Source organism: Antechinus flavipes, chromosome 2 (assembly GCF_016432865.1).
Source record: "Antechinus flavipes isolate AdamAnt ecotype Samford, QLD, Australia chromosome 2, AdamAnt_v2, whole genome shotgun sequence".
Classification (NCBI taxonomy): domain Eukaryota; kingdom Metazoa; phylum Chordata; class Mammalia; order Dasyuromorphia; family Dasyuridae; genus Antechinus; species Antechinus flavipes.
Genome location: NC_067399.1, coordinates 604,212,958 through 604,236,534, shown reverse-complemented (window position 1 = coordinate 604,236,534; position 23,577 = coordinate 604,212,958). Strand labels below are relative to the sequence as shown.

Below are 23,577 nucleotides of genomic sequence, written 5' to 3'. Positions count from 1 at the left end.
TTACTAAACTGAAAAGGCTGTATAGTTAGAGAGATGTCTTGTTTTTTTCTGAGTTTCACCTTAGCTAAATTCAATACTCTTTAATAGATCAACCAAAAAGTGATAAATTTTTCTTTCATAGTAAGTCCGTATTAACATGTAAAAGAATTGCAGTCTACATCGTGGAAGGGATATTTACATTGAGGAAATCATATTCATTTCAATTCAACAATCATTAATTAAATATTGTGCCAGGTAATATGCCAAGTATGGGAGGGACAAAGACAAAAGAATCCTTGCCCCAAGATGCTCATATTCTCTTTGTTGGGGGGAAACTATAGGAATTTAGAAATTTAAATATAGAATGTATACAAAATAATTTCCAGAGAAAAGGATATGGATGACAAAGAATGGGGATTGAAAATGTGGGGAGGAGTTGGGAGTTTGGTAAGGAAGTTTCAGTGTAGGCATTCTATGACTCAGAATCACAGGGAATTAGATCGGAGGTATAAGACAATAGTTTGTTATAATCTTTCACAGCGTCTGTGGAGAGCCCTGATATATCCTGCTTTGCCTTTTGATAGTTTATGAGCAGCCAGTGTGACCCTTTAAAAAGTGTTTTGTGGGCAACTTTTATTTATAATCTAAAACTCAGAAGGCAGTTTTAACTTTTGGGTGGGTCATTGAGTCATCAATTGAATTGATAGTAGAAGAATTTAATTTTTTTTAACAAAAGTTTTCATCAGTTCTACAATGTAGTTGAGTATTTTGAATTGAATTGAATATGTATTCAATAAGTGTGACAAACTAAAATTCATTTTCAAAAATATTAATAAAAGCATCTCCATTAACTAGATAAGTGAATTAGAAATACATGGTGCATTTTACATAAGCAGTCATTCATTCTCATTACAATCAACATTTATTGAGTATATACCATTTTATGGTACTTCATAAAGTGCAGAAGATAAAACGAAAAGCAAAAATGATCTCTATTTTCAAGAACTCACATAATAATTAGGGAAAAAACATGTTAACAATTAAGTGCTAACAGAGCAGATGGAAGCTAACCTTAAAGGGAAAGGCTCTGGCATCTAGAGGGTCCAGGAAAGGCCTTCAGCTAAAGGTAGTTTTTGAACAGAGCCTTCAAGGAGGCTATATCACCTGAAGTTATTCTTCTCTTCCATAACCATTTCAGGTTCCATCCCTCTTTGAAAACGTTCTTGTTCTTTCTTCCAGCTAGATGTTTCTTCCTAGTTCTATTCAGTCTGACTCTCCTTATGTACTTTATCAGATTCTAAATTACCTTAATAATCATTCATATACATTTCTTATTCCTCCATAAGATTTTGAAGTTTTTGAATACAAAGATTTTCATTTTTCATCACCTGATACTACTAGGAGAAGCAATGTGATGTAATGATTGGGGTACAAGCCTTAGAGTAGGGGAAACCTGGGGTTATACTTTGCCTTTAACATTCCCTTGCTAGCTGTGTGACTATGGTTATGGTTAAGAATTAACTAATCAGTGTCATTCTCTTCACCTGTAAAATAGAGACTATATAGTACCTGTGTTATAAAATTGGAGACTTCCTTGACAGGCTGTGTAGCTTGTAGAATATGTTCTTGAGAACCTTTGTTAAAGGTTAGACCTGAAGGTTTTGAGTCCATCATGATAAAGTCTTGCCTTAAAAAAGGCTGTATGCTTATAGACTATATTTGTGCAAAAATACTGCCAATATTTACCTATTATTAGTATAGTTCTGTGTCTCAAAGTAATATTTTGTCAACTGTCAGTTTGTTTTTTCTCTGATAGGCAGCTCCTCGTCCCTCAAATCTTGGGTGTTTGCAGACTATTAGGCAGTTGGGGAGGTACAGTCTAAGAACCACTTTCTTGTAAGGACATATTGGAGCATGTTCTTCTTACAGACAGACAAATATTTCGTTTTCCAAAACATGGCTACCCATAATGAGTTTTCCTCTATGTTATAGTGGATGCCAGAGTGGGGTATTATTTCTGAATTTTCTTCCCTCTCTTCCTAATTGCTTATAATGAATATTTGCTTTGAATTGATTTCCATTGTTTTATATGTTATTCTTTGAATCCATACCTATTAAGGAGTTGCTTCCCCCCAACATCTCCAGCTGGCTCACAGCCTTTTCCTTACATGTAGGGCAAGGACTTAACTTGGTAATAGCTGCATGTGAGCCAGGGGATTTTGGCTTTGACAGCCCAATTGTAGAAAGCAAGGGACAACAGGGAAACCCTATTTTCTCCTAGAAGAGACTTCCTTATGCTAGAAAATGGTCACCAAAAAAAAAAAAAAAAAAATCTTACATTTGGAGTGAGGTACAAAACTGTGTAAAGTGTCTTATGTAGTTAAGTTTTTGTTGTTTGGCAATAACAGGAAGAAATCATATTTGATAAATGAAATAAGAGCCCATGGAGGTAGATGAGACTTTTATTTATAAAATATTTATTAAACATCTACTATATAGAGACCTCCAGACCTGGAGTTGGGAAGACTTAAGTTCAAATTTGATTTTAGGCAGAAACTGGCTGTGTGACAGAAAAAAATCATCTAATCCTTGCCCCTCCTTTTAGACCTGACTAGAGAGCAGGGCCATGACCTATAGGGCCTCCATTAACAAAGGAGGCTTAATGTAACTGTCCTATTTCCCACCTTAATACTTTTAGACTTTTTTGTTCCTCTTCAACCTATTTTCCATAGGAAATTCATCATTGGAATTAAATCTGCCTCTGTCTTATATCTCATTAATCCCTTTTGCCTGTTTTGATTTGACTGAAGGACAGAGCTGTGAACTCCAGTACCTCCATTTAAGGAGGAGACTTAGCATAGTTTTTTTTCCCCAATTTTTCCCAACTATTTTGATTTTGGATTTTTTCCAATATCCCCTTACATAGGGTTTTCCCCTGTTTGAGTTAGAGTGTAAACTCTTTGAAGGCAGGAACTGTCTTTATTATTGTTTTTCAATAGTATTTTATTTTTCCAAATACAAATAAAAGATAATTTTATTTTTTTTCTTTTTTTTAAATTAATAATTTATTGTTAACTTAAGGCAATCAAATAAATTTACATTTACAATTCCTTTTGGTTTTAAAAAAATCTTCAATATACAAATATCTATAATACTTTAGTTATTACTATCCTTTTCAAATTCACTTTTTAAGTATGAGGATGTATCTCATTTTGATTTCAGCAAAAAAAAATTGTGTATTTTTATTGAAGTTTTTTATTTTCAAAATATATGCAAGGATAATTTTTTCAACACTGACCCTTGAAAAACTTTGTGTTCTAGTTTCCCCATCCTCTCCCCTAGATGGCATGTAATCCAATATATATTAAATGGGGTAAAAATATATGTTAAATCCAAAGTGGGCATACATGTTTATACAATTTCTTGCTGCACAAGAAAAATCAGATCAGAAAGTTAAAAGAGAGAGAGAAAATAAAATTCAAGCAAACCACAACAAAAAGAGTGAAAATGCTATGTTATAATCCACCTTCAGTTCTCACAGCATCTGGGTGTAGATGGCTCACATCATCACAAGATCATTGAAGATAATTTTCAGCATTCATTTTGATACGACTTTGTGTTCCAAATTTTTCTCCCTCCATTCCTCACCTCCCCCATTCCCCAAGACACCAAACAATAAGATACAGATTAAATATGTACAGTTCTTTTAAACATATTTCCATTTTTGTCATGTTGTGCAAGAAAAAGCAGACCAAAAGGGGAAAAAATCATGATGAAAAAAACAAAAGTAAAAATACTATGTTTCAATCCACATTCAGTCTCCATAGTTCTGTCTGGATGAGGATGGCATTTTCTATCCCAAGTCCATTGGAATTACGTTGAATCATTGATCTGTTGAGAAGAGCCAAGTCATCACAGTTGATCATCCCATTACTGTTTCTGTGTATAATGTTTTCCTGGTTCTGATGAGATTAGCATTCCTGATGGTCAGGAAGTTAGATATTGAGGTTAGTGGCAGGTTCGGGTTCAGGGAACCAAATGAAGAGGTTTGGCTCCCCTAAATTCCCATAGGATTCTGCGCAAGGTAGGGACTTGTGAGAACCCCCTTCTGGCGGTGCAGAGGTCTTTTGTAAAAGAATTTACGAACCCGGAAAGCTGGACTGGGAAAAAGTTTATTTTTGGCATTAGGAAGTCAGCCTTTGCTATGCATGAATAGAAAGACTGAATTCCTTAGTGGCAGGGTCCCTGCAGAGAAGTAAAGATTCTAGTAGAGAAATCCCGACAGAGAGGTATAAAGTCTTGTTAGGAAAATAGGTGAGACAGGTAAAGAGAGGATAATGCTGAAAAAGAATACCATTTCAGTGGGTAGAAGTTTGGTGCTATGCCTGGGGGGGGGGGGGGGGGGAGTGTGTGTGTGTGTGTGTGTGTGTGTGTGTGTGTGTGTGTGTGTGTAGGCATATTTCCCAACTAATAAGAATCCACTCAAATTTCAGTTCCTTGCAACTACAAAAAGAGCTACTACAAACATTTTTGCATATGTGGGTCCTTTCCCCTCTTTTATGATCTCTTTGAAATACGGATGCAATAGTGGATCAAAGAGTATGTAGTTTTATAGCTCTTTGAATATATAGGAGCTGTTGTCTTTGTGTCACCAGCAGTTAGCACAGTGCGGGGCACTTAGTGGATACTTAATAAATGTGTATTAACTAACTTTAGTTTTCTTTGGTTTTCCCTTTTGTAAAACAGGGTTAATAAGAACAATTACCTTTCAAGAGTTGTGAGGATACAGTAGATAGAATTTTAGGCCTGGGTTCAGTCGTTTAACCTTGTTTGCCTTGATTTCTCTTCTCTAAAGTAAGCTGGAGAAGGAAATGGCATTAGTACTTTAGTATATTTCCCAAGAATAACTCATATGGATTGGTGACTGATAGAACTCAGCACCAACAAATTACAAACCTCATGGAACTATGTAAGTGCTACCTATTATTACTGTTATTTTTATCATACTTATACACAGGGAGTTTCCTTATATATAGATGAAATGTATCTTCTAGGGAAGAGAGCAATGTTTTTGAGGTCCCCTGACTTTAGGGGGCTTCTGTTCTAATAATAAGTCGGTAATTCTAAATCTTCTGGCTTTGGAAATTGCCTCAGGGAGTACCACACCCAATCTAAAAATAACAATATGTCTGATTCTGAAGAGACCACTCTTCAATTCATTGCTGACTGTCAGGTAGCTTTTGGCCTCAGGATAGTCCCAGGGACCAAACCCCTGAGACAGTATTGATAATCTGTTGGTCAGTGAGAACCACTGCTTGACCACTCCTTGATCCTAACTCTGAGCCATAAAATTAGCATATCTGTAACCCAAAGAACTACATAAATGCATCTCCTTGCTCCTGTTTCTTTGCTAAATTTAGTCTGCTTGTAATGCTGTTACAATTACAATAAACTTTGCCCCAGAAAATGAGGTTAAGCCTTCAAATTCTTTTGAGACACCTCTCAACATCAGTTTATGACCTCAAACTTTTGGAATCCTTTCCCTCCCTATCTTATAAGCATACCGAACAAATATACCTGTTCTTTTTTTTCATCTGTCACCTCCTTTTTTTGTCAGTAGATGGTAGTGTTAATATTTCTAAAAAACATTATAATAATAGACCTAAAAATGCTAATTACGGTATTAGTAGGATATTAACATTGTATTTTCCTCCATGTATCCTAATTTTTGGTTGCTTTCTTTTGCAGACCTCTGTAGGGCTTTTCAATTTTAGTTGAAAGTCTCTCTCGATGGCCTTTTGGAGTCAATTAGCCTATTTCCAGAGTGGATCTCGATTACTCTATATTTCATCAATGTTGGAGTGGAAAGAAAAAGGTGGAATTGATTTGGGTTGAAAAGGTAAATTTATATCTATCTTTTTACTATTATTTAAAAAATCTTTAAAATATGTTATAGACTTAAAAGTCAGATGTTAATGTAAGGTGAAAAACAAAACTCTTAAAATAATAGCATTTTACAAAGTAGAACCAAATGAATTAACAGCTAACAAGCAAATATGTGCTTTGCTCCAAATCCTTTTTTCAGATATATCTGGAGTTCTTTTGAGTTTTTTGTTTTCCCCAAGATAGTGGAAATTATTAAATATGCTGTTCCAGTTTTATTGATCTCACTTTTCATTTTTCATATAGGTCTTTCCATATCTTTTAAAAATAATATCATAATATCACACTAATATACAGTGGTTCCTTGGTACTCATCATTAATTGATTCCAGAAGGCAGGACAGGTGGTGAAAATGACATGTGTAATGTAGATTTTTCCCATAAGAAGTACATTTCTAGTCCACAGCTTAACTACTCCCCATTCAATTCCCCAAAGGAACTTCCAATTATGGAGAAACAACCAATCTAGGCTCCTCCTTTCTTGACCCAGCTCACTTCCTGAGAGGAACTGCAACCTTTGTAATCTACCACAACCAAATGCCCTCCCACCTAGGTAGATAGCCTAGATGTGGAAGCAGAAGCTATGATCCTACACTTCTGCCACCCAGAATTGGAGCTGCCAGGAGTCCTGGGTCCTCACCCTTGCTTTGACCTGGGTTCCCCCAAACTGCTGCTCTTCTCAACATGACTACTGCTCCTGCTGCTTTTTCTGCTGAGCTTGTGGAAAGCTCCATGCCCTTTCTAGTACTACTGCAATCACATTGTCCTGCAGTAACTGCCCCATAATCTGCCTGCCAAATTGTACAACCTTAGTATTGCATAGATCCCAGCCAGACAGTCCTGCTCCCCTAGTGCTGCCCTTACTGGGAAAGAGCTACCCATAGTAGAGGGCAATAGCAGCTGCTGGGCAATACTCCTGGCCAACCTTATGTGCTTACTCCTCAGCCAAGACAAAAATGAAGCAAGTGCTGAGCAGATGTCAACTACTGAAGCATTTCTTCTCATAGAAATGCTTCAGATACTGAACTTAAGTTTCTAAGCAGATGAATGCAAAAGACCATTGTACCATAATTCAGGAGGCATTTTCCATTTTTTATATTTATAAATTGTTCCTAAACCATAGGTTTTTTAAAATTACAAATAGAGTATTTCTAAATTCTTGATTGATGAGTTTTATTTTTTTAAAGGATAAAATCCTATTAAATGGAATTGCTAGGTTAAAAGGTATATTAGTTTGGTTATTGTTTATTTCTATATTGCTCTTCAAATGTTTACATCAATCTTCAATTTGATCATTCTTATATTAGAACAACTTTTAAACAGTAGCACCATCAGCATTGGATTTTATCACATTGAGGGTATTTTTCTCTATTCTGCCTTCTTTGTTATGCATTTCCCAAATTATTATGGAACCTCAGTATCTTTTCATTTAGTCATGAATGGTTTGTATTCTTTCCATAAAATAATTCTTGCACTATTGATCCACTGGAGAGTTTGTATTATTAATTTTAGATATGTATCCATTCCATATATGTTCTGAATGTTGGACACATATTATTTTTGTTGTGTAAAATCCTTTTTTGTTTTTTTTCAAATTCATTGATTTTTTTTTTTTTAATCTCCATTTATTTTCTGATGAAAATGTTCCTATTCTCCACAGTTAAAACAACTACATTATTCTTTTTTGGAACAATTTTTTAAACAATTTAAAAAGTATTTAGTATTTAAAATATCTAGTTAATTTATATTAGTGAATATGTGTTGAGGCCATATAGCTCTCTCATCTTCACAACAGTTTTTTATTGACTAGTGATATAATTCCCTAATGTTTTTTTAAGTGTAGATTTAACTTGCACTAACATTTTTTTTACATTGGGTTTATTTTCTGACTTTCATTTCTCATTTGTATCTCTGTTGTTTTTTTTTTCCCCCTAACATGCCAGATAAGTTTTTTCTTTAAAAAAAAAAAAAAAAAGAAAAGAAAAGAAAAGAAATTACTGCTTGATACTGTGACTTGGGACTGCTAGCTGTGCTTTGATAGTTTTCTTTTTCATAGAGCTTAATAAATAACATTGCTTGTCTCTTTTTCCATGGGATTTTCTTATAACTTTACTTAATACAATGAATTAACTTATTATATTTTGAATAACATTGCATTAAATTGGTAAGCTAGTAGAAAAAATATTAACAAAAATCTTACCATGTCTGCTTGAGGTAATTATGAATAAAGACTATCCCTATTTTTAGTTTTTCCTTGATTTTGATTAATATTATTTTGAAAGTCTCATATATCTTGTTAACATATTTATTTAATTAGAACCTATAATTCCATTGGTGTGGAAATTCCTTTTACTATTAATGTTAGTCTTTGAGAGTTAGTTAATAGCATTGAGAAAGTAAGTAACTTGTCTGTGGTCATACCACTTAAATATTCCAGAAGCAAAACCTTAACCTAGAACATCTTTATTCTAAAGCTTGGCCATCTATCCATTGTACTATGATTCCTCTCTTCACAGATTAATAACCCAAATATTTGATTCATTATGCCATTCTATCAATTTTCTGCTATTTTTGTTAGTTGTGTATAGGAATGCAGATATTTTTTGAGAGTGTTTTTTTAGCATCTATATACTGCTACTTTACTAAAGTAATTTGTTACTTCCATTAATTAGTTTGGGCTTCTTGATTATGTAATCAATCTCCCTACAAAAAAGAAGTGTTTTAACTTCTTAAGTGCTGGTGCTTAATCTCTCATTTTATTTTTCTTAACTTATTTCTGTTGCTTAGATCAAAGTCATAATATTAAATAGTAATGGTTAAAATAATCATGGAGCTATAGAGAACATTCCAGGCTTGGGGTGTGGGAGGCAGAAGAAAGCCAATGAAGATGTACAGAATTGGAAAGAATGTTCAGGTTTTTAGAGTACTTTAAAAGCCAAATAGATGGTTTTATATTTGATCCTGGAGTTAATTGGGAGTCATAGCAGTTGATTGAGATGGGAGATAACATTAATTTGGCAATTGAGGGTGGACTGGAGTAGACAAACCCTTGTCAGGGAGGACAACCTAAAGACTATTATGATAAATCAGATTGGGACGAAGGCCCTACGTTTTGTTTGTGACAGTGTCAAAATTGAAATCTGGATTCTTACTTGCTCAGTGTGGCAAATCACAGAACCCTCTTTATCTCAGTTTCTTTATTTGTAAAAGGACCTGGAAAAGGAAATGGCAAATAATTCCAATATCTTTGCCAAGAAAACCCCACATGGGGTCATGAGGAATCAGATATGACTGAAAAACAACAAAATATCAAAGTAAAGAAGGGAGTTTATAAATCAGATGTTGAGAATCAACAAAATTTAGAAACAGATTGTTTTTAGGGGATGAGAAGGAAAGGAATCTAGGATGACGTCTAAATTGCAGGCTAGATATATATAAATAAATAAATAAATAAATAGGAAAGACTGGAAGAAAGGAGAATTTAGGAAGAAAGATAAATCAATTTCCTTTTAGGCATGTTGAATTTAAGACTTCTAAGATGTAGTTAGAAATGTAAGATTGGAAGTCAAGAGAAAGATTGGAGTTGAATTATTTCTCTCTCCTCTTTCTCTTTCTCTCTCTCTTTTTCTCTCCCTCTCTCTCTCTCTGACACACACACACATGCATTTAAGCATGCATATATTACAGTATGTATATTTAAAACTTTTCACAATCTGATTCCAAACTACCTCTTTTACATATCACTTTCTTCTGTCTACCCTCCAGTCCCCCCAAAAGTGGCCTTTTTACTATGAGATTCTTTTTTTGCATTGACTGTTTCCTCTTGTTTAGAGCACATACTTTTGTCTTTTAGAATTCCTTGTTTCCTTCAAGGAATAAACTCATCTACCACTTTGTACATGAAGGCTTTTTTCATTCCTCTTTTTCCCCAGCTGCTAGTACTCTCTCATCCCTCAAAATTTCCTTGCATTTTTTAAATAATATATAATTTATATATAAATACATTATCTCCCCTGATGCAATGCAAGCTTCTCATGGTTGGTATTGTTTCACGTCTGTCTTTATAGCACAGTGCCTGGTACAGAGTGGGCACTTAATGTTTTTTGACTGATGAACTCTTAACATAAGAGAAACACAATAGATAATTAAATGCTTTTTGATTGCATCTTAACTTTTGTAACTTAAAATTATGTATAAGAATCTAGTTATTTCTTTGATTTCTTTTGCCTTCAAAGATATCTCCTTTCTAATTTTTGTATTTTGGTTTTGCTCTTTTAAAAAATTAGACTTTAGTATTTTTATTAGTCATCTTAAAAATAGCTTTTGGATTTCTTCGTCATTATTACTTTCTTTTTCCTCTAGATCTCTAATTGGTTATTTCTTTTTTGTTGTTGTTGTTTGCTTTATTGGCTTGGTGCTTTTGTCTTTAAAGGTTTTTTTTTTAGTATGATTTGGCTAATTTTCCTATAATGGCTAGTAGCTAATATATTATAGCACTCACTATATACCAGGCACTGTACTAATTGCTTTTTAGTTATTTCATTTGATCCTTATAACAGCCCTGAGAGGTAGGTGCTATTATTATCCCCATTTTTACAGGTGAGGAAACTGAGGCAAACAGAGGTTAAATTTGACCAGGGTTGTGCTGCTTCTAAGTGTCTGAGGCCGGATTTGAACTCAGTAAATCAGGTCTTCCTGACTTCATGTTCTCTATCCACTGCATCACCCAGCTGCTTATTAATAATACAGGTATTTAATGAACTCTAGTTCATCAGTTTGTAAAATAGATTTTTATTGATATCTTTTGCTTTTTGTTATCACTTAAATAAACCCACTCTTCCCCATCTTTGGATTTTTATACATGTTTGTAAAAAGAATTATAATCTTATTATTACCTTGTCATTTTTATAGTTTTATCTTTGACCTATACATTTACTTAATATGTTTTTCATTATTTCCTCATGAACTATATTTGTTATTCATTGCATTATTATTTGCTACTGGTTTATTGTAAATTGTAAATATTGTAAACTTTAAAGTTAGAGACCAATTTTTTCTGTATTTGCCCTTTTTTTTGTAACTTAGTATATGGATAGATTTTATATTGGTTCAGTGAATGTTGGGAGGTGGGGAGGAAAGGCAATTTAAAAAATTTCCCACTAAGCTCTCTGTGTATATCTGTTAGATCTGGTGTGTTTACTATTTTGTTTAGTTTTGTGATTTCTTACCTTCTTTTGGATTTATCCTTTATATTAGTTTCAAAGCTTTATACAATAGAGCTCTTTCATGTTTGGTTTGGTTTGCTTACACTAGCTTTATTGGAAAGATACCAAAAAATTGAAATCCTCTTGATTGAAACTTGAAAATTTTTGTCTTGATATTCCTAAGTGATCATATCTACTTTTTAATAGAACTTCTTACCTAGTTAGCACTGAGATGTGGAAATTTTATGAGGCATTTTGCTCTCTACAGGTTAGGACTTATTATTAGAGCTTAGTGATATGCCTTTTTGGTGGACATTTGTGACCAACTTTGGCTCTCTGGTCAGTGAATCACGAATAAAGGTTGCTTGCTTAGCTGCCTAGGTAGTAGTTACCATAAAGACAATTTACTCTTGTCTTTCTTGACATTAGGCACTGGGAATATTCCCAGTATTATTACAGTATAAAGCCAAAGTGATATGAGAAGACCTGGATAAACTGTATGTAATATGGAGCTTGGATCTGCTTCCATAATGATCATTTGTAATGTTCTTCTTTCCTAAAATATGATCATTCTCTGGGAGCAGATTTCTTGGGGGGCTTCTGGAGGCAGCCTTAGTTTCGGTTCAGAGTAATAATCACCTCAAATGCAGCCAGCTATTAAAAGTTCAGTCCTTGTCTCTTCCAAATAGCCCAGTTAGTTTTCTTAGAGGCCTATCTCCCTCCTTAGTTCCAAGAGCTCTTGCAGCTTGTCCTTTAGCTCTTACAGCTTCTGCCTCTAGCTCAACTACAACTCCTGGCTTCTCAATCTCCCCAACTGACTCCTGGCTGAGGTTCCAAGAGCTTCTTATATATGATCTCTTAAAGGTGTGAACTCAAAGGTTGACTCTTCCTCCAAGAGAGTGGGATTGTGGATTCCTGACTTGTGAATCTCCTGACTGAATCCTAACTTGTGAGTCTCGAACACTAATGTGTGAACTCTTAAAGGTATGAACTTAAGTATGTAAGCATTGTTTCTATCAATTCCAGTGAGTTAGCACCTTGTTTCAAGTTCTGGCCCATAACAATCATCTTTATAGAGATGTTAAAATTTCCTCCTGGGGTTGACATTTTTTCTCTTTCTTGAAAAACTGTAAAGTTTCATTTTACCCTATTTTCTAGTAGAAGGATTAATTCTATGTGTATTTAAGATTAATATATTATCATTTTGTTTTGAGCCTTTTAGCATAAATGTCCTTTTAAATCTTTAATGATTTGAATTTAATAACCTTTTTTTGATTTGGCAGTAGCATATAATTTAAACCATCCTTTTTATTTTAAATCTTTTTTAGGTCTTTCTGGATTAATAGTATTTTCTCTAAGCAACAGATTGTTGAATTCTGCTTTTTAATTATATTTCTCTTTGTATTGGATGTTTAGAATACCAGCAGACCTAAGTTCAAATCCTACACTAAATGCTTACTGGATCCAGGGCAAGTCATTTAACTTCACCTTAGGTTTTTTTTTTTTTTTTTTTGGTAAAGTGTTCAGTAAAAGCATTCATTAAGTACCTATCACATGTCTAGTACTCTGTTTGGTGCTAGTCAGTCAGAAGGCATTTCTTAAGTCCCTGACTTTGTGTTCTGTCAAGGGAGATTATATATTCCAGAGCAAAGTATTGATGATTGACAAAAGTAAATTCCAAGTTAAAGAAACTTACATGGCTATCAAAAGAACATAGAGTGACTCTGCCTAGAGTGGATAAATGGCATTATTTAAAAAAATAAGAAAGTACTTATTTCCTACCCAAAGAATAATTTAAAGACAAGCCAAAATAATCATAACACAAAATGTAAATGGACTAAATATTGATAATAATATTTAATATTTATATAATATTTTATAGGTACTAAGTATTACTTTATTTGATCTTCATAGGATTCTAACTTGCTTTACATCTGTGACTGTTGTTAGTTTGTTTTTTTTTACTCTTTTCAAGAATTCTTATTCAGTCTTAGGTTTTTTTCATACCAGTCCAGATTTTTAACTAATTTGTGTATGTCAAGGATGTGTCTATGGTTTTTTTTTTCTGATTCTTCATCTGAATTATTTCTCCTTAATTTTGTTAGAACTCTGCTTTTTAAAAATTTTAGCTGGTTTTAATTTTAATGTGTGAGGGTTTTTTTTGTTCTTTGGTTATTTCTATTTGTTGATTTCTGAGGTATTAGAATATTGGCTCCCTTTGATTTTCTCATTCACGTAGATTAGATTGGTCCCATAAGCATAGTCATGTCATGGGCTATTTTATGCTTTCTGAACTTTCAGAAGTTCATATAATCAGTTTTTTCTCTCTTTTTGGCATTCTTAAGAGTGGAATTTTTTTAAAAATTAATTCCCATTGAAAGTTAAAGTTTTATTTATCCATATCATTACTTAGCCATATCTACTTGTAGTATAAGAACCAGACTATGGAAAATAGTATACTACATTTCTCGTCTTATCCTGTTGTACTCTAACCTTATCCATAGTTGGAAGTAAGAAAGATATAGAATACATGTCTAATCACCTTTGTTATAGTGTGTAATCTCCTTAAGGATAAAGATCACATATCAGTTATATTTGTTTGTATCTTGTCTAATGGCCAACATAGTGAGTTAAAGATAGTATGTTTTAAAACTGTTGAATATTACAATTGAGTTGTTCTTATCACTATTTTTGAATTTTGCCATAAATAGTTATGATTGTCCTTCTCCAGAGGCTGATCAGAATGAAATAAATGAGTCTTTGTCCTAAGATACAATGAGAGGAGGGTGTTTGCTCTCTATAGTGGTTGTTGGCACATGTTGCTATGTGGCATAACTGCCTCTAGGCCATCAACCTTTGGGTTTCATTACCATGTCATCCTTCTTCTGGTGCCTGCCTTTTCCCTACACTCCTTGTGCAGTCAGAGGCTTTATTTCCTGGGCAACAGGCTGCCCCTTTCTTTGTATGACTATTACAATCTGATTACTCTTTTGAACTACCACAAAAACCTGCACAACTCCCAAACAACTTTTTCCTCAGGTGTAAAAATCTTTAGTTTAAGACTCTATATATCAATAGGGATTAATTTACTAGCTATAGCATCTAGACTATCAGGTACTTTCCATTTTAATTATTCATAATTGCATTTTTAAAGTGAAAAAATGAAAATGACTTTTTTTATTCACACGTTTGATTAGCTAAACTGACTCTTAAAATGGGCAGGATAGTAATGAAGATGAAGCTGTATATTTCTTTCTGTTCTTAAATGTTAACCTACATTGAGTTCTAAAAAAACCAAATTTTCATTGTAATATTATCTTTGAGCACTTGGATTATTTGGAATGAAGAATTTCTAGTTTATTATTATTATTTTCAGATTTGGTACACATTCCCACCATATCTTGAAGTTGTTTTAATAACTCTTGTATGCAAAGTAGGCGTGACTCATCTTTAAGAAAGAGGACCCTTCAATAATGTTATATTTTTTCTATATTTCAAATTATGTGAGTCATTTTCTTTCTAGTTGGAATTTCCAAATGACTTATTTTTTAAAAATCTAATTTTAAATACTGTACTCAAATTCATTTTGTACACTTTTTGGGTGGTGTGGAATGAATTTTGACTAAAATTTATACTGTAACCTAGTTTATGTGGTCTCTACAAAACAACATAAGTTTATTTACAACAAATTATACTAGACTAATCTTATTTCCTTTTTTGACAGGGTTACTAGACTGGTAGATCAGGGGAATACCATAGACCTGGATTTCAGCAAGGCATTTTGGCAAGGTCTTTCATGCTCTCCTTGTGGACAAGATGGAGAAATGTGGACTGGATGGTAGTATGGTCAGGTGGATTTGGAACTGTTTGAGAGAACAAGCCCAAAGAGAGTGGTGATTAATGGATTGATGTCATCCTAGAGAATGGTCCCTAGTAGAAGGTCCCATGGCTGTCTTTGGACCTGTTTTGTTTCATTTTTATCAGTGATTTGGATGATGATATGTTTATCAAATTGTAGGTAATATGAAGCTAGGAAGGATCACTAATAACTTTGGATAACAAAATTTGAATCCCAAAAGATATCTACAGGACTGGAATTATGGGCCAAATCTAATAAATAGGAATAAATATGAAGTCTTATAGTCATAAAATCAATTCCACAGGTATAGGATGAGGAAAACATGATTAGACAGCAATTTATACAGAAAGGATGCAGGAGTTTTAGTGGACTTTAATTCACTAATATGTATCAGTAGTAGGATAGCGTAAGCAAAAAATTGGCTGACCTGCTCTTAAGCATTAATAAAGAAGCTTAGTATCCAAAACAAGGCTCAATAGAACAGTAATCCTAATATAACCTAACTAGACTACATGTATAGTAATGTGCTTAGTTCGGAGACTTTTATTTTGAGAATTAAGCTTATACTATATGCCAGATTCTGTGATTGGTGCCAAGTATATAAAGACATAAATGAAACCTTCCCTGCTTTCAAGGAGTTTACATTCTGTATAGAAGATAATATGTGCACATAGAGGTTTATCCAAAATAAATAAGTAATGATTTTGGTGGGGAGGTGATCCTCTTCTGAAGTTCAGGAGTTGAAGATGGTCTCACATAAGCACTTGAGCTGTGCTTCAAAGAAATTAGAGATGCTAGGAAGTGGAAAGAAAGGGAAGGAAGAGCATTCCAGGCTGTGTAAGAAATATAAAATAGGCAATCTTAAGTGGACTGTAGAGTGAGTGGAGCAATGTACAGTAAGTTGGGAAAGGTATGTGGGAGCAAGTTATGAAAGGTATTAACAACCAGATAATCAGAAATGATGAGACTTGAAATAATGTTTTATGATTTCAGTTGATCAACTGAAAGGACTGGGAATGTTTAGTTTAGTGATTCAAAAGGGACATTATATAGATCTATATAAGCTGTCAAATCTGATAGCATTTTTAAATCTTCATGCATCTTGACCTTTCTTCAGCTGTTAATAATGCCGATTATCCTACTCTTCCTGTAATTTTTCCCCTCTTTGGTTTTTCTCTTTTTTTTTTTTTCCTTCTCAGTTTCCTTTGCTACATCATCACTTCTATTATATCCCTAATCCCAAAATATGGGTGTATGTTGGGTACCCTGTCATTTTCCATGGGCGTAATTTTCATCCTCATGTAGATCATGCTCAAGACTCTATTTAAAGATCTATTTTTTTTCCCATTTCAGACTCATCATCTTTTTTCACAGAATTACTCATCTTATAAACTTTGCTGTTTCTTTTAATCACTTAGTTTTGCCACTGTGATTCCTCATTCTTACAATCACTCAGGTGTCAAATTTTATTGTTTCTATCTTTGCAAAAACATCTCTCATCCTTCCCTTCTCTTTAACTTAGACTGGGATTTTATCTTCCTTATACTATTATAATAGCTTCCTAATTAATTTCTTTGCTTCAGCTTTATCCTAATCCCAATCCAATCTCCACACAATGCCCAGAATAATTTTACTAAAATTTTAGTTTTAGTTTAGTTTATTCCCCTAACTCAGTAAATTTCAATGGCTCTCTTTTATCTTTGGACTCAGATACAGATAACTCTGCATTTAAAGCTCATTACTACCTACTTTTCTAGCCTTCTGACATATAGTATTCCCTTTCATGCATGCTACCACCCAACCAGTGATCATCTTATTGCTCTTAATATATGCCATTTCCCCATTTCCCTCCTTATATTTCTTAAGAATTTTAAGTTTCTTTTTAAGGCACAAGTTCCATCTTCCACATGAAGCTTTTCTTGGTCTTCTGGCTGCTGATACCATCCTCAAAGTCATCCATTCTCTAGTACATATTTTGTATATACTTACATATGTAGAAGTATGTATATATATGTGTGTGTACATATATATATGTATATACACAGATGTTGTTTCCTTCTATAGAATGTAAGCTTCTTGAGAGCAGGAGTTATTTTCCTTTTATCTTTGTATTCTCTGTGCCTAAAACAATACTTGTCACTTAGTAGATGTTTAATAAATGTTTATTGATTTACTTTTATTCCCTTCGATGCAAACTCCTCCATAAAATCCTCTTTCTAGTTGTTCTCACTCTTGAAATTATTTCATTTTGTATATACTCTGTATTTATTTGTCTATGTATGTATTGTATCCATCCAATAGAAATGTAAACTTTTTGAAGACAGAAATTATTTCATTTTTTGGTTTTATATCCATGGTTTATTGCACATAGTGGATAACTAATAAATGTTTTATTGAATTAAATAAGGTTGTATTACGTATGTTCAGTTATGACTGGTGGGAAATATAGAAAGAAAATGGAGAAAAATAGCATTCAGGTCTCCTTAGAAGGAGGTAAACAGTTAGGAAAAAGGGACAAAGATATGTTGAACCCAGAGACCTCAAAATGTCTTTTCTGTCTCCTTTCTGCTTTCACTGCCACCACCTTAATTCAAGCCCTTGTCTTCTTTATCCTGGATTATTTCAATAACTTTGCAGTTGTCCCTCTTCATTCTAAACTACTCCAGTTAATCTTCCATATATCACTCCTTCTGTATATGGATACTTCTTAATATATTTATGCATTAATCCTTCAGAGAGCATTCCTCTGAATGCTCCTGAAAAGCCCCTCAAAGCTTCAGAAGGTCCCCAGTAAAGTTTAAATTCCTAACTGTGGTGTTTGAAGTTCTTGATAATTTGGGATTTAACCTATCTTTCCAGCTATTTGATTAAAAAATTTTATTAAGTATCTATAGCAAAATACTATGCTGGACATTAGAGGAGATAATTTAATTAGGAATGATTTCCATTCTAATAGAACTTGCTATTTTGTTTGGATGATGGGATATTAACAAAATCATGCATGATAATTTTATGAGAGATGCAAAATAGGTGTGAAAACAAAGTGATTGTATCATTCATGGTGGGAAATCTCATTGGAGAGAACAAGAAGACTTCATGGAAAAGGTAGTATTTGGCTTGGATTTTAAAGGTACCACAATGGTAAGAGTGGTGAGCATCCTTTTAGTAGTAGTGAAGAAAGTATTTGGCCCATTTGTCTGTACTTTCCTAAAAGATACAGGAAGCTTTTTCCAGATCCTCATTTAGAAAATATGCATAAAAGCAGCAGATTAGAAATAATTAATATTTGAAGGCAATACAGTTGCAAATGCAGAACCATCTGGGGTCATTTATTATAAGGAAAAAAGTTTTCAAAACTAAATTGCTCCCCAAGGCTAATATAGTGCCTTGTAGCAGCACATTAAATTGGTCATAATGATGATACCAAGTTGTCAAAGTTATGTTCATTATGGTCCATTTAAGAAGTATATAACACATTTTAGAAAGGTTTCATTTAAAAAATGGTTATAATATAAATGGATGTTTCCTTTATTAAAATTTTGTGTGGTGAGAATACTTTATTCACCAATAACACTTTGTCAGTGAATTACTGTATTATGGTGAGCTATCCATTCCCATATTAAGAGTAATTGACACAATTAACTTTCATTCTATTTTGATCTGTGGACCAAAAGTTTTCCTAATACTCCACGGGATCTGTGGTCTCCTTGAAGTCAGTATAACTTCCAATGAAGCAGAACAAAAATGTTTCCTAAGCTGCCCATGAGCTTTTTCATGTTGTCCCTTAAATTTACTCCAAGGGACTGAGGTAGGGAGGGAGTGTACCTAATTTGCTATTTAGGACATGCCTCAATTTTATGATTCTTTATAGTACAAGCACCATGAGTTATAATCAACTTGACTTCTTTTTTGATGGCACATTTATTTTGATGGTACATATATTGCCTCAGGAAAAAAAAAAGTACCAAGAGGTAAAGTATTAGCTAAGTATAAGATTTTGGTCTTTTTGAGAATTTTCTGAGAATGTTAATTCTTTTATAGAAACTCATATTGGACTGATAAAATTTTTAGACTAATCTGATAGTATAAAAAGAAATGGTAATAAGTAAGCATTTTTGAATGTTATGCCCAGCTAAGCAGTGAGAGAAAGGAGGTGGAATATACAAGTATGAAATGTAGTCTCTACTCAAACAGCTTCTGATCAGAGAGATAAAAGTTAAGCACATGACATATACATATATATTTTTTATTTCTTTCTTTCTTTCTTTTTTTTTTTTTTTTCTTGGCTGAGGCAATTGGGGGGTTAAGTGACTTGCCCAGGATCACACAGCTAGGAAGTGTTAAGGGTCTGAGGACAGATTTGAACTCAGATCCTTCTGACTTCAGGGCTGATGCCCTATGCACTGTGCCACCTAGCTGCCCCAACATAGATTTTTAAAGTAGTATTAAACTTGATGCTTCTTGTTACATGGAATTATTTTAATAGACTTTTCATCTATTATTTATATATAAGGTGATATGATGAAAATAATATGAGATTCAATATATAGAAGTTTGTGTATCGGCTGGAAGTGGGGAAGAAAAAACAGCTAAAACACTAAGACTCTTGGTTTATTTGGACTAAGTCTGGGGAAGTCCATGATAAAATTTTTCATCTATAAGAAATAAAGTTTAATGTAGTATAATAGATGAGTGGTTTTGAAATCAGAGGTTCAGATGTAACCCTGACTATTGCCCATGGGACATTGGGCAAATTACCCAACCTTCCTGGGCCTCAGTTTTTTCTTTTGAAAATGAGGTTTTGGATTAGGGGACTTTTAAGGGCTTTTCTTCTAAATCTGTGATCCTAAGATACAACTGAGAAGAACTTTTGAAGACTTGAAGATTGCCCTGAAATATGATTTAATTGCTCAGTTTTCTTTATGGAAATAAAGGTCCACCCTTCTGAGAAAAACTAAAATGTAGACAGGAAATGTTAGGAGACAGAAAAGAACAGCTGTTTTTTAGCAGCAAAAATGGTGGAAAGTAACTTTCCCTCAGGTGGTGGTAAGGAAGCGATCTAAAGGGAGGCAGTAAAATTATTTAGCCCTCTGGCAGGGGAGCCTCTGATACCTTAGGAACCCTCTGAAGGAAGTGTAGGGGATCCTTAGATCCGGGGCCCAACCACTACTTGGAATCATGGGACACATTTACTTTCAATGCATATGTCTACAGAATGGCAAATTGCAACAGTGGTGACCTGTGAAGGCATGGGACTCTCGGTAGTAACAAAAGGAAATAAAATGGCCCTTTGTAACTCATTTTGTTGGCTCTTGGATACAGAATACTGTTGAGTCACAGCAGGAAACTTTTGTGCTCCTCTCCTTGTGCTGTATAGTAATACGTCACAGGAGAAAAAGCTGTGACAGCAAGCTTTCCAAACCTAAAGATTTACATTCTTTTGGAAAGCAAAGGGAAGATGCATAAAAAAAGTTTGTATTTTAAAAATTTGTAACTTGAAAAGAACAAGAATTGCTTTACTGTTTGCTAATGCATCACAGTCAAGAGCTGTGACAGCAAGGTTTCCTAATAGATTTCCAATCTTTTGAAAAGCAAAGGGAAAATGCATAAAAAGTTTATACTAAATGTAAGAGATTAGTGTAATGTCCTGGCTAACTTTCTGGAGGTCCTCCAGACAGGCCTTGGTCTCAGCAAGAGAGTCACCATGACAGCCCTCCTTGACTTCTCAGGAAGAGAGGTGAAAATACTAAAAAGGAGGTGATCATATCCTCCCTAATTCTCAGGGAAGTGAGAACATCAAACCAGATATTGTTAGCAGGTTTCCTTGGACTGAAGGGTCTTACTTGAAACAGGTATACATAAATCTATCAGCATGGGAGATATAACACAAGCACATAGTAATATAACACAGGCTACTAGTGATGTAACATGAATCAACATGAGGAATTATATATGTTCATAAGTCCTAGAAGAAGGGTACATAAATAGCAATCACACATACACTAACTTCAGCAGCCAATAGATAGTCCAAAACCAATATATTATCCATTTCTTCATGTGTCAAGGAATCCAATGATTCCTGCAAGTTTTGAAGTCCTGCAACAGTCTCATCATATCTCAGGGAATCCAATGATTCCTACAGATTTTGAAGTTCTGTAGTAATCTCACTGACAATTTTTGATGTTCATGAGTCAATTGTTATAGGGTTAACAGCCATGCTTTTTCAGTGGCATGTGTAGTCAGAGATGGAACCATCTGAGTTTCTTGGGTCTTCTCCTTCTTTTTAAGGGTCTGCTCCACCTCTTTCCGATGGACAAGACAAATATGGCTCGTTAGCACCCATCTGATTCCTTCTCCATCTCTAGAGATAAAAGCAAACCCTCTCCCCCAAGCAGTTAACCTATCTGGTGCCTTCCATTCACCACTTTCTGGGTCTCTCCACATCACCTGGCAATTATCTAAAGGTAATGGAGCTGCTCACACTGGACACTGCCCTTCTGGTGGGTTATAAAACCTGTCTGCTGGAGCCAGTGCATCTTTATCAAAAATTTTAAAATTAATGGTATAGAGAACTAAATTTAGAAGTTCTCTAGGGTTACCCGTGGCTCCCCCTTTCTTTTGTTTTTGGAGGAGCATCTTGGTGTCTCTGTTCCTCTTCTCTACTATTGCTTGTCCTTGAGGATTAAAAGATATGCCAGTGGTGTGTCAAATCTGATACTGTGCACAAAAGTGTGCAAAATGTTTAGAAGTATATGCAGGTTTATTATCTGTTTTTATTGCTTGTGGCACACCCATGATTGCAAAATCTTATATAAGAAATTCAGTGATCACTCAGGCCGTCTCTTTTACCACTAGTATTGAAAAAGTAAATCCTGAAAAGGTATCTACTACAACATGGATAAAAGATAGACAACCAAAAGATTTACAATGGATCACATCCATTTGCCAAATTTCACTGGGTCTCAAATTACGAGAGTTTTTCCCTGGAGGGAGCATAGAAGCATGGGAAGGAAGGCAGGCCATATAGGCTTTTACTATGTTCCTAGCTTCCTCTTTTGTTTCCCAAATTGCAAATGTAAAGCTCAAGCAGCCTGATGATATTTAGAATGAGATTCTTGGGCTGCCTGCAATAAAGGAGTATTGGCTAACATAGTTAGAAGGCAATCTGCCTTTGAATTTCCACAAAAATTAGGACTTGGAAGTCCAATATGAGAGTGGACATGCAAGATATAAATCTTACCTGGATGCTTACTCACTTGCTCCTGAAGTTCTTTAAAGAGCTGATATATTTTAGACACTACAAATTTTATTTGGGTTGTGGCAATTCTTTATACCACACCTACTAAATAAGCTGAATCAGATATTATATTTACATCTCCTGGATAATAAGTTAGAATCAGCATGATTGCATACAATTCATTCTGCTGAATGGATAGTTAAGTCATGAGAGATTATAGCACAAATGTTATGTTTGGATGCATCTGTAAAGATAGTTGGTTCTTTAAGAGAAACTTTAGAAATCTTTTTTCAAAAATCCATTGCCAATTATATAATAACAGGATTATCTTTAATGGAGACCCGTGTGTAAAATTTGGAGCTGTGACCAATAAAATTTGTCACTCTGGGATGGTTTCACAGCACACATTAATTTGTGCATTATTATAAAAGGTGCATATCTTGTCAAGTCTTATCCCAGATAATTATACTGCTCGCTTAATGGCCTTTAATAAAATTCTAGCCACAAGCACTGAGTAAGGAGTAAGGCTTTGTTCTGGTTGTGCTGGGAGATTCACTCACTTTATCACACTATCTCTTTGATGAAGGACTGCTGTGGGTGCCTCTTTTGTAGCAAAAACTAATATTTCCAAGGGTTTTTGAGTAACTTCTTTCAACCACATTGAATAAAGCCAGTTCAACCTGCCTCAAAACCTCTTGAGCTTCTTTTGTAAGCTGGCTTGGTGAGTTTAAAGCACTATCTCCCCTTAAAACGTCATATAATTGTTGCAATTGATAGGTAATTAAGCCTAACACTGGATGCATCCATTGGATATCTCCTGTCAATTTCTGAAAGTCATTTCAGGTATTCAGCTTCACTATTCTTAAAGAAAGTTTTTATACTGTAATACCTTAGTGTATACTTCATATCCTAAATATCGAAAAAAAGCATGTCTTTGAATTTTTTCTGGAGCTATATGCAATTTGTAGTTCTTTAGTTTTTTTATGGTCTTTTGTCAATATACTTCTAACATTTGCTCCTCAGGTGCACATCCCAATGTATCATCCATATAATGAAATAAAATTACTTTTGGAAATGCTTTTCTTATGGGAGTAAGAGCAGCAGCAACATACATTTGACACATAGTAGAGCTATTTTTCATTCCCTGTGGCAAAACTGTCCATTCATATCTTTTATAAGGCATAGCTAAGTTAATGCTGGGAACTGAAAAAGCAAATTTTTTCATATCCTCCTTATCCAGAGGGATAGAATAGAAACAATCCTTAATGTCTATAATCTAAGGAGGCTATTCTTTGGGCAATTAAGTAGGAGATGGAAGTCTAGGCTGTGAAGAGTTCCCATAGTTTCCATCTGTTC

At 34.2% G+C, this 23,577-nt stretch overlaps 1 protein-coding gene across 3 annotated transcripts in view; it reads left to right on the top strand.

Annotated features, from left to right (window-relative positions):
- The window catches only part of IKZF5 (IKAROS family zinc finger 5), a 39,527-nt gene that overhangs the window by 1,579 nt on the left and 14,371 nt on the right, over positions 1–23,577 (top strand). Inside the window, exons 2-3 of one of the 3 annotated variants that reach the window (XM_051981601.1) lie at positions 5,728–5,878; positions 10,521–10,670. The gene's annotated coding sequence lies outside the window, so the exon portion shown is untranslated. Of the gene's footprint in view, positions 1–5,727; positions 5,879–10,520; positions 10,671–11,991; positions 12,110–23,577 lie in introns of those variants that run through there. The other 2 variants (XM_051981600.1, XM_051981602.1) reach the window with 2 other exon arrangements.